We start from the raw sequence: 17,760 nt of genomic DNA, 5'->3' as shown, positions 1-17,760 counted from the left end.
CTCTGGAGCGTAACAGTAAGAAGCATTTTGTATGAAAGTATTCTGTACTTCTGTATGACAACTATTAAAGAACTTGAACTTGATATCGTTTAATTCTTGTCTGTATCTGTTTTCCGTCATAATGCAATGTTGTGGATTAAAATAAATATTCATGAGATTCCTTGTGAGCCGTTCGAAAAGTACCTCCTAGTTTTCAGCTTTTTCGTGTGTGCATCTGGTTGAGAGAGGATACAGTACCTTGGAGAGAGAGATAGAGAGAGGTCTTGGTCTTGACTCAGACTTGATAAGCTCTGGTCTTGGTCTTGACTCAGACTTGATAAACTCTGGTCTTGGTCTTGACTCAGACTTGATAAACTCTGGTCTTGGTCTTGACTCAGACTTGATAAACTCTGGTCCTGGTCTTGACTCAGACTTGATAAGCACTGGTTCTGGTCTTGACTGTCTCTGTATAGGTTGTTGTGGTCCTCGGCTCACAGTCCTATTCATACAATTGTAGCATCATGCAGCACATCCCATGTCAGTAATACCGTCCGATACAACCTAAGGTCATACCAGCATCACCACGCTCCTGGATACACACACACACACACACACACACACACACACACACACACACACACACACACGCACGCACGCACGCACGCACGCACGCACGCACGCACGCACACACACACACACACACACACACACACACACACACACACACACACACACACACACACACACACACACACACACACACACACACACACACACACACACACACACACACACACACACACACACACACACACACACACACACACACACACACACACCTATTATATTATATATTAAATTATATTTTTAAATGTATTTCGGCGTATGGCGCGCTGTCGACTGCGCGGTCCGGTTCGTATCTGGTTCTGTCTCAGAAAATCCACTCGCCCCCACCCACCACCACCCCAAACGATGTCTCCGCCGTTTCAATCACTAGCTGCCCGGTACAGCATATCTCACCTCCCTTGAATTGTGGCAAAGTTATCTGTGGAGCGATTACGCCACCATGCGTTTTACATCGGTAACAGCACATCCTGACCTAGATATGGTCCTTAGCTCGTGGAATATGCAAGGATTTGGTAGATATATCGAGAATTGAACGAATAAGAGCATATTTAAAAATGGTTAAAAATGCCGTTTTAACATTGTAGCGGACGGAGAGTAGAAAAAGGGACCAGGGGTAAACAAGGCAGTAAATACTGTAACTATTTTTCTAGAGTGTTTCATGTTATAAGATTTTAAGACAATGAACATATATGTAAAATTAAGATATTTACCCAATTTCATGAAATAATAATAAACACAGACACCGCTGTGCTCACACACACACTCAAAATATCTCAAAAAAGTAGAAAACATGACCAGGGGTACACAAGGGTTAAAAAGTAAAAAAAAAATATTATAATCTTTTTTAATAATAAAATAAAAAATCGTCATAACTTAGAAATGAGATTGCATAGGTCTATGAATCGATATCACGATTCTGTTTCGATTAATTGCCCAGCCATACAGTGTGTACAGTAAGTTAGCTTGGTGATCATCATTGTGATGTAGGCTAAGCTGGCTAGCTACTGTTAGCATACAAGCTTTTACAAACACTGTAGCCTACTTACTTTTTCATCCACAACTTTTTTTCTGATCCAGATGCATAAGTCCACTGCTTCATGTTGCTCAGTTGCTGGTTTATACTTCGGTCCTAATGTTGGCGTCAAAACGGGTCCAGCTGCAGGTTCGGAGGTTAGGTTTAGCTCGGGCCAATCTCAAGTTTCTCAAGTTTCTTTATTAGTTGTCATACAGAAGTACAGAATACTTTTATACAAAATGCTTCTTTCTGTTACATTTTGTATAAAAGTATTCTGTACTTCTGTATGACAACTAATAAAGAAATTTGAAAAACTTGAGATTGGCCCGAGCTAAACTTAACCGCCGAACCTGCAGCTGGACCCGTTTTGACTGTGCAATGCAGCAATCTCTGATTGGATTTGCAAGGCTGCCAATCATTCAACCTCCGTGTATTATTGGATGTCAAGGGCTGTCAATCAATCAATCCTCCATTCAATGGCAAGAGTTTAACTGCACAGACCGTGCTTAGATGACATTAATAGCCTATTTTGATTGGCTGTTATTTATTATTTATTTAACCCTGGTCAACCTGTGCAGATATTCTGCACGAATAATTACTGCAGTGCAGGCCTGCTCAGAGCGGTCAATTTTGGCCATTTTTGAAGAAAAAAAAATTCACTGGCATTTCTTTTACAGAGGAAAACATTTATAATAAAAAAAATAAAAGAATAATAATTTAAAAAAAATATATATATATATATATATATATAGGTATATGTAAATTAATAATAATTATGAATTATGAGTGAATTTGTGTTTCACGTGTTGTCATAGAGAACACACACACACACACACACACACACACACACACACACACACACACACACACACACACACACACACACACACACACACCACACACACACACACACACACACACACACACACACTGAGTGGAGGCGAGTCATCTGGCTCAGGGCTTGTTTGCCAAGCGGAGTCACTTCCGATCAGCCTCGTATCAACACACAGTGATGGACCCGTTCACTCGCTCACAACCACTCAGACGGGTGTTGTTACGGATGAGGTTATAGTGTTTTTTTTTTTATCCACTTTTTCTCCCATTTTCTATATTTTTTCTCCCATCCCAATTTCGTATCATCCAATTCAACCCTCCCCTGTCACGAACGCTGTTTCTTGCCTCCCACAAGCCGGCTGCAATGTGGACTAAGTCATACATAGCACAAGTCCCCTCCGGTACTTGAGGTAACAGCAGTCGCATCTTTTCACCTGCGCAGCTCGATCTCTCAGTGGCGAGGAGTAACGCGTGGGAGGCTCACGCTGCCCCCGACACTTCCTGATTCTACTGCGCAGGCGCACCAACCGACCTGTAGGAGTCGCTGTCCACAACGCCCGATCCCCACCCATCAGTTTCCCACCCCCTAATACGGCCAATGTGTATTAGTACGGACGACCAGCTAAACTGAAAGCAATGTGGAGCGCTGGGCTCGAACAGGCGAGCCCAGTGTCCCCAGCATTCGTGGCGAGCGCCTTGCCCACTACACCACGTAGCCTCACACGGATGAGGTTATAGTGTTATATACATCATTCCGATCACAATTGAAAACCCATCTGTTCAAACTCGCATATTCACTATAACCTCCGTCACTGTCTTATACCCCCTGCTGTTTGTTTGTCTGCTATTTTAACTTCACTGTTTCTTATACTTTCTGTTGTTTGTTTTATTTTTTTAACCTTGACTTTTAACTGCCTTGCACACTGGGCATACTCACTATAACTGTACCCGGTGTGCCACTGTTTTATATTTCATACCTATACACTGTTTGTTTTGTTTTTAACTCCACTGACACTTTTGCCAAGACCATTGTTTGTAATTTTGACTGTCTGTTTTTATGCCCTGTAAGGTGACCTTGGGTGTTTTGAAAGGCGCCTCCAAATAAAATGTATTATTATTATTATTATTATTATTATTATTATTATTATTATTATTATTATTATTATTATTATTATTATTATTATTATTATTATTATTATTATTATTATTATTATTATTATTATTATTATTATTATTATTATTATTATTATTATTATTATTATTATTATTATTATTATTATTATTATTATTATTATTATTATTATTATTATTATTATTATTATTATTATTATTATTATTATTATTATTATTATTATTATTATTATTATTATTATTATTATTATTATTATTATTATTATTATTATTATTATTATTATTATTATTATTATTATTATTATTATTATTATTATTATTATTATTATTATTATTATTATTATTATTATTATTATTATTATTGTTGTGAAGGATCAGATTAAACCGAATATATATATTTATTTATATATATATATTTAATTGTATTTGTATATCGTTTGATATCCCCTGTATATTCCTTGTACAATATGCATTGAATATCCCTTTAGTCTACTAAACAGCCCATAATAGTTTCATTCTACCATTGGACGAGAACCTGGCGCCAGGTTGCCATACCCCTAGGTCCAAGTTCAATCGTGCCGCCTAACATGTCGTGGCAAGCCCCGGTTCCGCGCAGGAATATGTCGGGCGAAATACGAATGGTACTATTTGTTCATAGCGCATATATATATGGCGCAAGTAAAGTAGAACTTTCTTTTAGTCCAGTTCTTTACCCTCCAACAGAGTGACAGACGCAAAGCCTCCCCACGACGCACGTGTGGTGTAGTAAGGCCTACTTGGCCCAGAATAGGCATTGAGATATCGTGTAGATTAATAGTTGAATAGTCATAGTTGGCACTATACCGTCGAGTTGGACGTATTCTATTAAGCTAATAATAGTCTATTTATGTATGGTGCATCGTTCGGTTAGAGTTCTAAAGTTATCAGTACCCCCATCGTTCCTGACGTTATCTGGACGCTTAACCAGGCTGAGCAGACCCCTAGTGGTGCTTGCATCCGAGGAGCTCCGGGCCAAGAGCGACTGGACCTGTATATTGGATTACTCTACCCGGACGACGGCGAGCCTTCCACGGCTTGGATTATGCTTTGGGTGCTTTGATTATTCCATGGATAAAGGCCAACACTGCGGAGTGTTGGAATTACCCCCCGGAGAGGACTCCAGGTGAGACGGCGCTCTACACCAGTGAGGTCGCCTCACGTCTCTCCGTTGTGGACCGGCAGCTACCGTCCACAGAGGGTCCAGCTGTATTCGTCTGCGGACCGAGGTTCTGTGGGCACCGTGTCCAAGACTTTGGATTCTCCCAAGACACCGTCGGCCAGATGGGATACCGCCAGCGGCTTCTCTAACCCCCCCCTCCTACTGTCTTACAACCAGCGGGACCCCCCCCCCCCCCTTAGTGTATCCAGCTATAATCATTTAAGTACCATCGCTATCGTTTCCTAAATATTCCAGGTTGTATACTTACTCCCTGCGTAACCAGAGATTGGACATTCAATGTTGATTTACCTACGAATACTCATTTGCCATAAAAGTGCATATTTCATATTTCAAATCATAAATGTAATTAAGTAAACGTTGTATATACCTTTTGCTATATTAAACCTTCGATTTGGTACATTTGTGTGGATTCGTTTCATCAGGTGGGAAAGTGTTCATCATACTTATATCATGTACTGGATGGCCGGAAGTTAAAGTACAAGAGGTAGTGGTATTATTGTACCCCTCAGATACAATTATTATTATTATTATTATTATTATTATTATTATTATTATTATTATTATTATTATTATTATTATTATTATTATTATTATTATTATTATTATTATTATTATTATTATTATTATTATTATTATTATTATTATTATTATTATTATTATTATTATTATTATTATTATTATTATTATTATTATTATTATTATTATTATTATTATTATTATTATTATTATTATTATTATTATTATTATTATTATTATTATTATTATTATTATTACTGTACAATGTGGTCATCCCCCTGTGTGCCGTTTGGGTCTGTGGGACTGGGACCCCGTTTTCAATGTTTACTAAAAGAGAAAGGATACAATGAATTGTTATTTTAACCTGATACTCACTGGCCATGGCATATAAAAGAACACGTTGTGTACCACCCTACACATTTATATTACATACGTGGTGTTCAGGTCCACTGGACCCAAACGTGTGCAAATTGTAGGTGAAAACAATTAAGTGAATATGGTAAAAATTCAACATAAAGGTTCACTGTGTTCCTTCACTGTCTGCCTCCACCTTGTCTCATTTATATTTTTCAAGATAAACATAATTTATTCCATTCATGTCTGGATTCTTTATTTTAAATTAATATACAGACATCACATTTGATCACAGAAAATTAATAGCACTTTCATAAATGTGATCTAGGTAAGTGGCCAACCATGCTGTCCAGATTGCTTGTAATTGATCTGTTGAAGTTAAGATCTGTTCATTATTTTTACATTACCTGCTATGGCTACATTGTTTCAAGTTTCAAGTTTGTTTATTAATTATCACAATAAAATGCTTGGTTCTGTATGAGCCCCTGAGAGTGTGCTTCATACAGTAAAAAAACAGTAAGTAAGAAAGTAAAAAAATTAAGTAAAGAGAAATATACAATATACATATATACAATATACATTACAATATACAACCTAAAGTACAACCTATAGCACAACCTAAGTACAGTGAGTACAAATTAGTAAACAGTGAGGTACAATGCTGAAATTGAGGTACAAAACTTCAGATAAGGTGCAATTGCAAATGAATGTGCAAATAAAAAAGTAGTGCAAATCTCTTTAATAATAGATACTGTAGTGTTAAAGTGTCTAAAGTGAGTGATAAGGTGAGTGTTTGTTTAAAAGTGAGTGTGTGCATGATGTGGATGTGTGTGCAATGAGTGTAGATGATGGGTTGTTACATGGAGTCATTGAGCATCCAACACTTTTAATCCCTATCTGATTGGATCAGATTTGGATTTTGGGTAGTTCAAAACCAAAACACAGGATTAGGATCACTTTGATATCCGATCAGATCAGGAAAACAAATCCAAGCTTTAATCTGGATCAAATATTCAAAACAGGTAGTTCAAACCAACAACACAGGATTGGGATCAGTTTGATCCCAAACAACTGGATGTTCTTGATCCCACCAGAGGGGTGGATTTCCAGTGGATTACCAGAGCAAAATGTACTATACAATTTATTTAAAAATATGTTTCAATATAAATAAGATGGCAAAGTTTGTTAACTGAAATAATACATAATTGTAGCCTTCATGGCAAATCAATAAAACAAATGATCTTTTGGTCACATTGATGGCGGCCTATTTTGTTTACAACCAAATGCTGATGACATAAATGTTTATGCTCATAAACGTATCACAACAAAGATTGTCAATCACAAATGTAATTTAGATTAAAGAACAAATATCTTCAACAAAAAAAAGTCCATCATCTGTCATCACTCATCACCTTCAGCAAACTGAAACCTCACTTAGAATTCAGCCGCTCAGCACGCCTGGATGATCAGCTGCCTTTGAATGAATGTTTTCTTTGGTTATCCTAGTGGGAGTATTTTTTTTATTACAATTCCATTGTGATTTTTTGTCCTTTATGTATTTAACAATATAATTAGACATTATAGATGTCTCTGCAATGTGGTCCTTTTGTCATCCTTTTTTTCATATCCACTAGATGGAGATCGGTAGGATTAAAGCACTGATATTCAGGATCTAGTAATCTTGAAAAGCTGAATCTGGATCAGGGTGATCCTATCCTGGATTGTTTTGAAATACCGGGACAAAATCTGTCCGAGTTGTCTGATCCTGGATCACAAAAAATGGGATTTAAAAATCTCATCGGATCAGATAGGGATTAAAAGTTTTGAACTCCTGGGCCCTGGGGATAGAAGCTCCTTCTGAGTCTCTGTGCTGGCCATGAGACTCTGGTAGCGCTTGCCTGACCCAGCAGTTCAAAGAGGCAGTTGTTTGGGTGACTAGAGTCTTTGGTTATTCTCTTAGCCTTGGCCCTGCAACGCAGGCCCAGTAGAGGGGCGAGTGGTGGTACTCCCCCCCACCGAGCCAAGCCCGCTACCTCCCATGCCACCCAGCACCCCACCCCACGGCCGACGACCCCACAACACCCAAGACCCCACTCTCCCGGGCCAAACTGCGGAAACGATGGTCGCCCCCCCCCCCCCCTGAGTTAAGCCCAAAGGAGCCCCCCATATCCCAGGCCGATGCGCGTGCCGCCGGGCCCCCGGCGACACGGGTCCCTTGAATCAATTGGGCCAGCCCAGTAGAGGAAAGGATAGAAGACCCCCCCCCACCGAGCCAAGCCCGCTATTTCCCATGCCACCGAGAGCCCCACCCCACGCCCACGCCCACCGACCCCCCAACACACAGGACCCCGCCGGGCAAAGCCCAGCCGCTATGATCCCCCTGAGAGAAACCCCTCCCTCCCGCCCTCCTCCGCGAAAAACAGAACCCCCCCATATCCTGGTCCACCATGCGCGGAGCCGAGCACCCAGAGCTCCCACCCGCCCCCGCCCGACCGCCAGGCCCCCGGCCCACGAGAACCCCAAGCCCAGGAGGCCAAAGCACCACGCCTCAATGATCCCGCGACCCCCCGCGACCCCAAGCCCGGTGCCCCCCCGGCCCGGTGACCAGACCCCCCAGGCCACGGCGTCCGAGGGCCCCAAGAAACCCCACCTCCCCCACACCAATCCCACAACACGCAAGGCCCCCCTTCCCCCGGGTCGAACCGCCGGAACGATGGCCCCTCAAACCCCCCCCCCCCCCACTAAACCCAGCCTGCCCACCTCTGTACCTCCCATGTCGCCGACATCACCGTATATATTTATGAAAAATGAAACTAACAACACAATAAGAAAACATTTATTGAACATAAATGGTTATATGGTTAGCACTCTTTCCCCGGTTGGCGGTGTGGGGGGGGATCAGCCCTCCCACTGGAGAAGCCCCCCTCCCCAGAGACGGAGATACCCCCCAAAGGAGATTCTTCAAGCCTCTCTTCATGTCCAACATTTTGAATTCTTGTCCTTCATATTTGTCCACATTTAAAGAAACTGCTATTCTAACATAACTCAGAAGAAAATAATATAAAAGAAGACTAAAGACAATTGGCACTTCCCAGGTAATTATTTTAACCCCGTTTAACCCCCGTTGGCGGGTTGGAGGAGTAAGGATCTCCTGGAGAGGGCCCCTCCTATAACGACGTAGATATCCCCAATGTCCCTATTATTGTCCAACATTTTATTTGAATTTTTATCTTTCATATGTTAGTACATTTCCAGAGCTCCTGGTCCGGTCTCCGAATGTGATTCCCCATGTTCCCTGTCATCTTATTTGTGTGTCATGTGTGTTTGTGTCTACAGTATAGTCTAGTACGTGTTATTTGTATTATACAGTATGTCCCGAATCAAGTCCCAACCTCCCCAACTAATGCGTTTACCTTGTCTGTATTCCCAGTGGTCTGTGTGTTATCTGCAGTGTGTCTCGAACCATAACCTCCATTCACTATCAAATAATATGCTTAGAAGGGCGGTCAGGTGACGTAGCGGATATTGCGCTCGTCACCAATGCAAGATGCTGCGGTCTTGACTCCCGGAGTCAGCATTGCCTTGGCTTGGGCTGATCGCTATACTAACTCGTTTGGCTGGGTTAGGGGGAGGGAAGCCGTGTGGTGGGAAAAACTGACGTTGTGGACAGCGACGCCTACAGGTCTGGTCTGGGCGCTTGCTCAGCGGAGGCAGGACTTGAGGAAGGCAGTGTGTCCTCCCACGCGTTACACTTCACCAATGAGAGCCCTCGCTGCCAGGTGAGAAGAGAGCCACTGGCTGTCGCCGCACGTGTCGGAGGAAGCGTGCGGATACTTCAGGGTTCCCTTGTACCGATCAGTAGGAGAACATGTGCACAACAACCAGGTAGGGGGGGGGGGATTGGCACAACAACTAAATTGGGACGGGGAGAAAACAGAGAAAAATCGGAGAAAGAGAGATAAAAAAAATTTATAATAATAATATGCTTAGTTGTGCATCATGTGTGTGGTCATGGGCTTGTTCCTTTAAATCCGGTTCTAAGCTAAGAAACCATTCAGGAATGCCAGAATTGTCCCGGGAAATTCGTAAGTGGAGTTAAGAAGACATTTCTGGTTAAGTTTTTTGTAACTGTGTTCAGGAATGAGGTCCATTGTTAACAACACCCAGTGATAGAATTACACAAGATGAATACATGGAGTCATGTGTTCACTAAAAGGTGTGTTTGGAACATTAGACATGCACACACACACACACACACACGCACGCATGCACGCACGCACGCACGCAAGCACGCACGCACGCACGCACACACACACACACACACACACACACACACACACACACACACACACACACACACACACACACACACACACACACTCCATGGATGTCTTGCAGAGGGTGTAATAAATGTAGATGATACATTCAGTGAACTTTTTAACCCCCGGTTATGCAGTTCTTGTCACTCTTAGATATCACTTCTGTCATCACCCCAAGACACAAACCCCCCAAACCAGATGCCTAACGTGACAGATACCTTGAAAGCAAGTGAGGACACACAGCAATGTATGATATTGATAATTATATTGCTTATCTGTGTAAACAAGGTATTTACTGTAGGTGTTGTAAAATCTGTCTCTCTCCCCTCCCCAGTCTCTCTCCCCTCCCCTGTCTCTCTCCACTCCCATGTCTCTCTCCCCTCCCCTGTCTCTCTCCCCTTCCCTGTCTCTCTCCCCTTCCCTGTCTCTCTCCCCTCCCATGTCTCTCTCCCCTCCCCAGTCTCTCTCCCCTCCCATGTCTCTCTCCCCTCCCCAGTCTCTCTCCCCTCCCCAGTCTCTCTCCCCTCCCCAGTCACTCTCCCCTCCCCAGTCTCTCTCCCCTCCCCAGTGTCTCTCCCCTCCCCAGTGTCTCTCCCCTCCCCAGTCTCTCTCCCCTTCCCCATCTCTATCCCCCCCAGTCTCTCTCCCCTCCCATATCTCTCTCCCCTCCCCTGTCTCTCTCCCCTCCCCAGTCTCTCTCCCTTCCCCTGTCTCTCTCCCCTCCCCTGTCTCTCTCCCCTCCCCTGTCTCTCTCCCCTCCCATATCTCTCTCCCCTCCCCTGTCTCTCTCCCCTCCCCAGTCTCTCTCCCTTCCCCTGTCTCTCTCCCCTCCCCTGTCTCTCTCCCCTCCCCTGTCTCTCTCCCCTCCCCAGTCTCTCTCCCCTCCCCTGTCTCTCTCCCCTCCCCAGTCTCTCTCCCCTCCCCAGTCTTTCTCCCCTCCCCAGTCTTTCTCCCCTCCCCTGTATCTCTCCCCTTCCCAGTCTCTCTCCCCTCCCCTGTCTCTCTCGCCTCCCCAGTCTTGCTCCCCTCCCCTGTCTCTCTCCCCTTCCCAGTCTCTCTCCCCTCCCCTGTCTCTCTCCCCTCCCCAGTCTCTCTCCCCTCCCCTGTCTCTCTCCCCTCCCAAGTCTCTCTCCAACACGACCAGCACTACCAGTGGGCCAGGAGCAGAAAGGTTCTGGGATTGACGTTAGGCCATAAGGTGAAGGCTGTATCGTTTCATCCCGTTCCCACCTCGGCGGACTACACAATTTTCACTCTGGGTGAAAGATATATTGGTGTAGATTTAGGAACAAAAAGTTCTCCATTGACAAACCTGCCCGTTTTGCGCAATCATCATTTTAAAGTCGGGACTAGATCTTTCCTCGCGAACGGAAGAACAGAGTTTTATTTGACGTAATTGGTGCGAGTTCGGTCACGTATCTTACGCTCGACCAAAAGCATCTCTCTTTGTTGCGAGGATACGACCATCGGGTGACAACAAATTACATCCACAGAGTTAACGTTACGGACGAAAATGGACAAAAAACAAAAGTTTGCAAAAAGGTTTCTAAACAATGTTATATGCATCTCACGTCCGTTCAGAAAGAACGTGTACAAGATTTTACACAGACGCGGTGGGATAGATATAGAAACTGCGTTGAATGGTGGCTTAACCTACCAGGCCAGAATCATACCATTGCGGAGACAATGATCAATTAGAGATCAATTTGTGTCATAAATGTCATGATATCTGTATGTTGTGTATGTCATAAATGTCATGATGAATTGAAAATGGGGGACCCTGATGTAAACAAGACGAAAGTCTTTCTCTGGTCTGCACAATTGTGTGTATTGAGCCGTTCTGTATTGTACCCATTCTGCAATCTGTTAATAAAGGTTTCAATCAATCAAGGTAAGATATTCCTTTATTGGTCCCCTTGGGGAAATTCAGGCATCATAGCAGCATGGGGGAAGGGAGGGGAGGTACAGGTACAGGTCTCCTCCCCACCGTATGTATATATTTTCTTCCCACCATATGTATTTTTTTCTCCCACCGACCCACCCCCTCCTAATGTACAGTCTCCTCCCCATCATATGTATATATTCTCTGTTGGGATCTATGGGTAACAGTACTGTATATTGTATGGACTGTATGCACTGTATACTGTATGGACAAGAGGCAGGGGAACTATGTGAGAATGTTGTTCATCGACTACAGCTCAGCATTCAATACCATAGTCCCCTCCAAACACATAGCCAAGCTCAGGGACCTGGGCTTGAACTATGACCTCTGCCAGTGGGTATTGGACTTCCTGACGGGTAGACCCCAGGTGGTGAGAGCAGGCAACTGCACCTCCTCATCCATCACCCTCAACATAGGGGCCCCCAAGGGCTGTGTTCTGAGTCCCCTCCTCTACTCGCTGTACACACATGACTGTGTGGCACAGCGGAACAACAACACAATCATCAAATTTGCTGATGACACAGTAGTGGTGGGCCTGATCTCTGCAAACAATGAGAGGGCCTACCTGGAAGAGGTAGAGAATCTGGGGCGGTGGTGTCAGGAGAACTGCCTCTCCCTGAACATCAGCAAAACAAAAGAGATGTTTGTGGACTTTAGGAGGTCAGGGGTCAGGGACTACAGCCCCCTCAGCATCGACGGGGCACCGGTTGAGAGAGTGAACAGTTTTAAATACCTCGGAGTCCACATATCCGAGGACTTGACATGGACCACACACATTGACAGTGTAGTCAAGAAGGCACGGCAACACCTCTACTTCCTTAGGCGCCTAAGGAAGTTCAAAGTGAGTCAGAAGATCCTTAAGAACTTCTACTCATGCACAATAGAAACACAGATGCCGCGACTCAGGTTAGTCGCCGTCGGTTTCGCTCAGCAACGATTGTGCACACTTTTAGTTATTATGTTTGTTTTTACTACTTTTTTTATGGAAACATCACTGGCGGGGACGTCATACGATCGCCAGTCACTTATTGACCTAAACTCCGGACTCAAAGAGGAGTTTAGAGACACTTTATGCCTAGATTGGCCACCGGAGATCAGGCGGGACAAGGACAAAGGAGTCGGCAGGGAGAAACACAGAGGGAAGAGAGGAGGAATCAGACTGAGGTTAAAAAGATCTGCTTACCGCCCGGCAATTCCATCCATCTTTCTGGCGAATGCACGTTCGTTGGAGGGGAGGATGGACGATTTGAGAGCGAGGGTCCGATTCCAACGAGATATGAAGAACTGTAACGTTATGTGCTTCACGGAGACATGGCTGAAGCCAGCGACTCCGGACCATAGCGTCTCTCCCTCGGACTCCTTCACCGTCTTCCGAGCGGATCGCACGGAAGCCTCCGGTAAGAGCATCGGCGGAGGGGTATGCCTTCTGACCAACAATAGTTAGGTTAATCCCAAGGAGGTAAAGGTACTCTCCCATTCATGCTCGCTGGATTTGGAACATCTGGCCATTCAATGCTGCGCATTCCACCTACCCCGTGAGTTCACCACCATCATTTTGACCGCAGTATACATCCCTCCCCAGGCAAACACCACCAGAGCTCTGGCGGAACTGGCGGAGCAACTCAGCATTCATCAGATTAAACACCCAGACGCAGCCATGATTGTAGCCGGCGATTTCAACAAGGCAAATCTGAAAAAAGTTATGCCATCCTTCTTTCAGCACATCGCCTGCTCCACCAGGGGAGGAAACACGCTTGACCACTGCTACACCCCGTTCAGAGCCGGCTACAAAGCTGTACCGGCTCTGCCATTAGCGGGGGCGACTAGCATGTCCGACCATGACTCCATTTACCTGATACCTGCGTACAGACAGAGGCAAAAAAATTGTCCGACCAATCAGAGGCCACGCTGCAGGACGCTCTCAAGGACGTAGTTTCATAACATCACTTGCCGATAGTATTGTCCCCACAAAGAAGGTGCGGGTGTTCCCAAATCAGAAGCCATGGGTGGACAGTACTATCAGAGCAGCTCTGAAATCTCGCACCACTGCCTACAACCTGGGCAGAGAGTCAGGAAACATGGAGGAGTATAAGGCCACAGTATATACTCTGCACAAGGCTGTCAAACTTGCAAAACGGACGTATGCTGACAAAATGGAGACACAAATGGCACAGAATGACACAAGAGGCTTATGGCGGGGACTGAGGACGATAACTGACTACAAAGTCAGCGCCCCCTCAATGGGGAGCGACGACGCCTCTCTCGCGGACAAACTCAACTCTTTCTACGCTCGGTTTGGTGCAGACAGTGGCGCCGCTAGCTCAACGGCTAGTGACGTCACTGGCGCGCCGGCTGTTGTGGAGGGGAGGGGGGCATCCGCGCGGGGGCGGGGACGCTCTCTCATTGTCGGTACACAGTGTGAAAAGAGCATTTATGCAGGTGAACACCAGAAAAGCTGCTGGCCCAGATGGAATAACAGGACGCATACTTAAGTCCTGTGCTAACCAGCTAGCCCCTGGTTCACCACCATATTTAATTGATCCCTGGCGGAGTCAGTGGTCCCTGCCTGCTTCAAGATGTCTACCATCATCCCTGTACCAAAGAAAACCTCCCCAACATGTCTCAATGACTACAGACCAGTGGCACTCACCTCTGTGGCCATGAAATGTTTCGAGAGGCTTGTCAAGGATCACATTTGTGCCTCCCTCCCGAGTGATATGGACCCTATGCAATTTGCATACAGGCCAAACAGGTCCACTGATGATGCGGTCTCCCAAGTACTGCACAGCACCCTCTCTCACCTTGACCGCCAGAAGGGGGGCTATGTGAGACTGTTGTTCATTGACTACAGCTCAGCGTTCAACACCATAGTCCCCACCAGACTGGTGGACAAGCTGATCGAGCTGGGTCTGAGCTCCGCTCTCTCCCCTCCCCAGTCACTCTCCCCTCCCCAGTGTCTCTCCCCTCCCCAATGTCTCTCCCCTCCCCAGTCTCTCTCCCCTTCCCCATCTCTATCCCCCCCAGTCTCTCTCCCCTCCCATATCTCTCTCCCCTCCCCTGTCTCTCTCCCCTCCCCAGTCTCTCTCCCTTCCCCTGTCTCTCTCCCCTCCCCTGTCTCTCTCCCCTCCCCGGTCTCTCTCCCCTCCCCAGTCTCTCTCCCCTCCCCTGTCTCTCTCCCCTCCCCAGTCTCTCTCCCCTCCCCAGTCTTTCTCCCCTCCCCAGTCTTTCTCCCCTCCCCTGTATCTCTCCCCTTCCCAGTCTCTCTCCCCTCCCCTGTCTCTCTCGCCTCCCCAGTCTTGCTCCCCTCCCCTGTCTCTCTCCCCTTCCCAGTCTCTCTCCCCTCCCCTGTCTCTCTCCCCTCCCCAGTCTCTCTCCCCTCCCCTGTCTCTCTCCCCTCCCAAGTCTCTCTCCAACACGACCAGCACTACCAGTGGGCCAGGAGCAGAAAGGTTCTGGGATTGACGTTAGGCCATAAGGTGAAGGCTGTATCGTTTCATCCCGTTCCCACCTCGGCGGACTACGCAATTTTCACTCTGGGTGAAAGATATATTGGTGTAGATTTAGGAACAAAAAGTTCTCCATTGACAAACCTGCCCGTTTTGCGCAATCATCATTTTAAAGTCGGGACTAGATCTTTCCTCGCGAACGGAAGAACAGAGTTTTATTTGACGTAATTGGTGCGAGTTCGGTCACGTATCTTACGCTCGACCAAAAGCATCTCTCTTTGTTGCGAGGATACGGCCATCGGGTGACAACAAATTACATCCACAGAGTGAACGTTATGGACGAAAATGGACAAAAAACTAAAGTTTGCAAAAAGGTTTCTAAACAATGTTATATGCATCTCACGTCCGTTCAGAAAGAACGTGTACAAGATTTTACACAGACGCGGTGGGATAGATATAGAAACTGCGTTGAATGGTGGCTTAACCTACCAGGCCAGAATCATACCATTGCGGAGACAATGATCAATTAGAGATCAATTTGTGTCATAAATGTCATGATATCTGTATGTCGTGTATGTCATAAATGTCATGATGAATTGAAAATGGGGGACCCTGATGTAAACAAGACGAAAGTCTTTCTCTGGTCTGCACAATTGTGTGTATTGAGCCGTTCTGTATTGTACCCATTCTGCAATCTGTTAATAAAGGTTTCAATCAATCAAGGTAAGATATTCCTTTATTGGTCCCCTTGGGGAAATTCAGGCATCATAGCAGCATGGGGGAAGGGAGGGGAGGTACAGGCACAGGTCTCCTCCCCACCGTATGTATATATTTTCTTCCCACCGTATGTATTTTTTTCTCCCACTGACCCACCCCCTCCTAATGTACAGTCTCCTACCCATCATATGTATATATTCTCTGTTGGGATCTATGGGTAACAGTACTGTATATTGTATGGACTGTATGCACTGTATACTGTATGGACAAGAGGCAGGGGAACTATGTGAGAATGTTGTTCATCGACTACAGCTCAGCATTCAATACCATAGTCCCCTCCAAACACATAGCCAAGCTCAGGGACCTGGGCTTGAACTATGACCTCTGCCAGTGGGTATTGGACTTCCTGACGGGTAGACCCCAGGTGGTGAGAGCAGGCAACTGCACCTCCTCATCCATCACCCTCAACATAGGGGCCCCCAAGGGCTGTGTTCTGAGTCCCCTCCTCTACTCGCTGTACACACATGACTGTGTGGCACAGCGGAACAACAACACAATCATCAAATTTGCTGATGACACAGTAGTGGTGGGCCTGATCTCTGCAAACAATGAGAGGGCCTACCTGGAAGAGGTAGAGAATCTGGGGCGGTGGTGTCAGGAGAACTGCCTCTCCCTGAACATCAGCAAAACAAAAGAGATGTTTGTGGACTTTAGGAGGTCAGGGGTCAGGGACTACAGCCCCCTCAGCATCGACGGGGCACCGGTTGAGAGAGTGAACAGTTTTAAATACCTCGGAGTCCACATATCCGAGGACTTGACAAGTTCAAGTTCTTTAATAGTTGTCATACAGAAGTACAGAATACTTTCATACAAAATGCTTCTTACTGTTACGCTCCAGAGACTGTGCTAGACAAGATAGTATCAAATAACATAATAACATAATATAGCATGAATTTAGAAGAAGAAAATGAGGTCACAGTGTTCGGTATAGACATATGTACAATGTTCTGAGTTACCATATAATATACAATACACAATACTATGCAGTGTACTAATGTACAGTACTATCTAGTGCTGACATGGACCACACACATTGACAGTGTAGTCAAGAAGGCACGGCAACACCTCTACTTCCTTAGGCGCCTAAGGAAGTTCAAAGTGAGTCAGAAGATCCTTAAGAACTTCTACTCATGCACAATAGAAACACAGATGGCGCGACTCAGGTTAGTCGCCGTCGGTTTCGCTCAGCAACGATTGTGCACACTTTTAGTTATTATGTTTGTTTTTACTACTTTTTTTATGGAAACATCACTGGCGGGGACGTCATACGACCGCCAGTCACTTATTGACCTAAACTCCGGACTCAAAGAGGAGTTTAGAGACACTTTATGCCTAGATTGGCCACTGGAGATCAGGCGGGACAAGGACAAAGGAGTCGGCAGGGAGAAACACAGAGGGAAGAGAGGAGGAATCAGACTGAGGTTAAAAAGATCTGCTTACCACTCTGCAATTCCATCCATCTTTCTGGCGAATGCACGTTCGTTGGAGGGGAGGATGGACGATTTGAGAGCGAGGGTCCGATTCCAACAAGATATGAAGAACTGTAACGTTATGTGCTTCACGGAGACATGGCTGAAGCCAGCGACTCCGGACCATAGCGT

Source organism: Notolepis coatsorum (assembly GCF_963971535.1).
Source record: "Notolepis coatsorum genome assembly, chromosome: 9".
NCBI classification, from domain to species: domain Eukaryota; kingdom Metazoa; phylum Chordata; class Actinopteri; order Aulopiformes; family Paralepididae; genus Notolepis; species Notolepis coatsorum.
Note: the sequence above shows the minus strand (reverse complement) of the source record.